A 4,180-nucleotide genomic window follows, 5' to 3' on the forward strand; every position below is an offset into this window, starting at 1 on the left:
ATAAACTTCGGCTTCCGCTTAAGCCGTGCTTGCTACTCTATGGTTTCTACCCCCACTAGAAGAGGAAGCAACCTTTGATCCTAAGAAATAGTACACAGTTTCAAGCATTGATAATAAAAAATAGACTAGTGCTCGCTTTTCGCTTTGATTTGATAGGAATTTCTCTGCACTTCGCCCTGCCTGGATTCTGCCCTAACTTCACTCCGCCTTCTTCTTCGGTGCGGTCTTCTTCCTTTACTTCTTCTTATTCTGCCTGGCAAGCAAGCTTCCCTCTTCATAGAAGATATTTTCTTTATTCCTATTGCCTGAAGTGAGCTACAAGACGGATACGGATACTTGCTTTAGCTTGCAACAACTTCTTCTCTGACTACGGCTTGCCCGCGAGAACCCTACTGAGCTTCATTAAGCTGTTGGAAAAAAGGAATGTCCCATGTCACCGCCATGTCCCGTCGAGTTCTCGGCGAGTCCCCGAGTCCAGCGAGTCCGCCACGACGACCCCGGGAAGAGTCTGTGCTTCATATATAATCAATTAGTTATCAACAAGTTAGTATAATCAGATGTAATTTAATGAAGTCATGATTTATTTCAATTGATTATATTGTCTTTTTTAAAGAAAACTAATTTGAGTATGATATTGTTTTTTGAATTTGGTTTTATAATCTCAATTTCATAACATTTCTGGTAAAATAAAATAAAATTCTGTACTCACGCATCCTTTCATGTCTTAAACATTTTTAGGGTCCGTACAAAATATAAAAATTAGACTTTTAATATGTTTAAAAAAAATACACAACTTTAAATGTTAATAACATCTCAATACACAATAGTTATGAATGGATTAAAGCTTTAGTTACACAATAGTTATGAATGGATTAAATTGGGGTTATTTATATGAAAATCATATCTGATTATAAAATTGTAATTAAATCATATTACAAAACTTAATTCTTAATACGTCATTATTTTCTATATATCACAAATAAAGTATGATTTTATGTCATGATTTATAAATTTTAGATCTCAGTTCATAAATCCTAAACCCTAAAAATATATCTTAGACCCCTAATTCATAAAACATAATTCTTAAAATATATGAAAAACAACGATTTTCTTAGTTTGACATTATTTAAATTAATACTTGATATAGTTGTAAATAATTTTTCAAATCTAAATTTCTGTGTAAATTTTCTATTAAACTATTATAAGTATTTGAAGTATCCCATATTTCAAATAAATTTTTTTTATATATGGCATGAATTTAGTTGACTAAATTTGACAAAAATAAAAATAAAAATAAAAATAGGAGTTTTTATGTATTTTAAAAGCATAGGGTGATAAAAAAAAAAATGGAGTTAGTTTTTTTTTTTTATGGAATAAAAAGGGAGTTAGTTAAATATAAAATAAATTTGAAATTTGATTTTTGATAAAAAAATTCTAACGTAAAAATAATTAATTTTAGGATAAGGTATCAAAATAGGTCTAAGGTTTTTAGGGAAGTACTAATTTAGGCTCAACGTTCAAAATAGCACCAAGATAGGCTTAACGTTTACAACATAATATCAATTTAGGCTTAACGTTTACAATATAACATCAATTTAGGCCTCACGTACAAAATAGTACCAATATAGGCTTAACGTTTACAAAATAATATGAATTTAAGTTTAGCGTTTATAAAATATATTCAATTTAAGCTAAATGTCACAATTAAATTAACCATATTATATTGTTTAGTTCTATTTTCTTATTTATTATAGAATGTTATCTTTTTGTGGCCCATTCAATTGCTCGCCATTCCCGTTCCAATGCTAATTTCTTTAGTGATATTGTTGCTCCTAGACCTGTTCATGGGCTGGGCCGGGTCGGGTTCGGACCGGGTCTAATCGGGTTTCTCATATATTTACATTGCCAAGCCCAGCCCAGCCCAGCCCATAGTATATTCACATCGGGCTCGGGCCGGGCTGGGCTGGGTTGGGTTAAAAATATGAATTCCCAAGTCCAGCCCGGCCCGTCCAACTAATATATATTTAAAAAATTAAAAACAAAAATTAATTATAACACATAAAATTACAACTAAAGTGTACTAGTCAAACATTAAATTGTAAGTGTCAATTTTAACAAAATCAAAGCTTAAAGCTTAGTATTATAAATTAAGAAACAGTTACTTTCAATTAAAAAAAGAAATAGTTAATAATATATATTTTTTTAAACGATAATATACCTTCTTCTAAACTATTATACATATATAATGTATGTTAAATTTCAATTGGTTATTAGACAATTGATCAAAAGAAATGAACAATTGTAATTGTTACCCTAAAATTAAAAAATCATATATATATATATATATATATATATATATAAAGGTAGAGCGGCCCGGGTCGGGCCAACTCAGGCTTTCAAAATAATCCCAAACCCAACCCATTTTATATGCGGGCTTGTGCGGGTTCGGGCTGGGCCGGGTCAAATGGTGAATATACATGTCCAAGCCCAACCCATGATGGATGGGCTTGGACGGGCTGGGTGGGTCAACGGGTTTTTGAACAGGTCTAGTTGCTCCTAATTATTTAGATGGTGCTCTATGTATCGACAATGTTTTCATTTCTTAATAATAGTCGGGTTTTTCTCAAAATAATAATAATAATAAAACAAGAACATGTATACTTAGGTAAAAAAAAATATTTCATGTATACATATGTTTTTGATGTGGTGTAGAATATAAGATGATTTTGTTTAACTTTCTAGTTTTGGAATAGCACATATATGGAGCATATCAGAATTGCAACAAATTGACCAATTCAAGCAACTACATCTCATTGTCAAAAGTACCAAGATAGAACTGAAAAGACAACAGACACAATTGTAAAACAAACTCCCCCCTAATTATTCATATCAGCCCTGTGATATATAGACAATTGAGCTGAAAAGGCAACATAAAAACCAGTATCAAAATTAAACTCTAAATCCTATATTAAAGGGGAAATCCCTAAACCCATACAAAATTAAAGCAAAATTAAGAAGTTAACTCACCTAAAATGAATCAAAATTCACAAAATCCAGTCCTTTGATGGCGGAGAGGCCTGAACTTAAAAAAAATGTAAATTTCAATATTGTTGCTGATTTAATTAAGACAATAGAACAATTTTCAATGTCAGAACTTCAAAAATATAAATTAGGTCAACATAACTTCCAAAAATGCTAGAGATAACAAAACCCATTACAAATTAAAGAAAACAAATTCAAAATCAAAAACATAACTCACCTAAATGAAGAGAGATATGCTCGAAAATGCAGAATCGAGAGGTCCAAATGCCTTCCAAAAGTCTGAATTCGAACTCAGATAGAGAAAGAAAGAAAGAGGTGAGGGGGAAATAAGAATTAGGACGCGTCCATATTCTTTACATAGAAAAAGAGCTTTGAGAGCAAAATAAGAATATAGAAGGGGGAAATAAATATAAGGGGGGAAAACTTTTCCTTTTCCCGCTAATTCAAATTGTTTTATTTTTTTATTTTTTTATATTACTATCGATTTTGGTCGGTGATTTAAATATTACATCAGTGAATTCTCCAACAAATAAATTATCAACGATTCGACTGGAAAGATTAGAAATTTAGAGTTGTTTTACGATTCCGCTGTTGATCACCAGTGACTATAATTCCATCGGTAATACGCAGGTGATTTGCAGCGGAAATCATTCCGTCGGAAAACTCCTTCGGTAATTCATGATTTTCTTATAGTGTTTTTCACATGTGTATACATGTAACATGATACACAAGTGAAATTGAGATCACGAGACTACGTAGGGTGCTCGTTAACAATGATTGAAAATCGATGTGATGCGGAGCATCTCCTTTGAAGATCGAGTCCGCACGAGGAAAGTCGGAGGAGGAACCAAGCACGGACAATCAAGTGTGTAAAGGAGCCAAAATCAGATCTACGCTCCACGTGGATGATGGTCTGATCTGGAGTAGACCTGTAAGAAATCCCGCTTCGACCCAAGAATTAAACTTTCTTAGAATAATGTTCTATATTTTCTGGAATTTTTTGAGAATTTTCTGGGCACTTTGTTTCTCACCAGAAAACGTCCACCCAGATTCCGTTCACCGGAATTTTTTTTACTTGAGCTTCAGGGATCTTAAAATGACCGTCTAATTTAGACGAGTCTAATAGTATAAAAATTTT

The 4,180-nt window shown here is 32.2% G+C and overlaps 1 long non-coding RNA gene across 1 annotated transcript in view; it reads right to left on the bottom strand.

Moving 5' to 3' along the window:
• LOC136216500 (uncharacterized) overlaps positions 1–3,394 on the bottom strand; it is a 3,633-nt gene extending 239 nt beyond the window's left edge. Inside the window, exons 1-3 of the long non-coding RNA XR_010683321.1 lie at positions 3,260–3,394; positions 3,028–3,077; positions 1–508 (exon numbers count right to left, since the gene is read on the bottom strand). The exon at positions 1–508 is cut by the window's left edge and continues 239 nt beyond it. This is a non-coding gene — a long non-coding RNA (uncharacterized lncRNA). The remainder of the gene's footprint in view (positions 509–3,027; positions 3,078–3,259) is intronic.
• Between the last annotated feature and the right edge of the window lie 786 nt (positions 3,395–4,180).

This window comes from Euphorbia lathyris, chromosome 2, assembly GCF_963576675.1.
Source record: "Euphorbia lathyris chromosome 2, ddEupLath1.1, whole genome shotgun sequence".
In the NCBI taxonomy this organism is placed as follows: domain Eukaryota; kingdom Viridiplantae; phylum Streptophyta; class Magnoliopsida; order Malpighiales; family Euphorbiaceae; genus Euphorbia; species Euphorbia lathyris.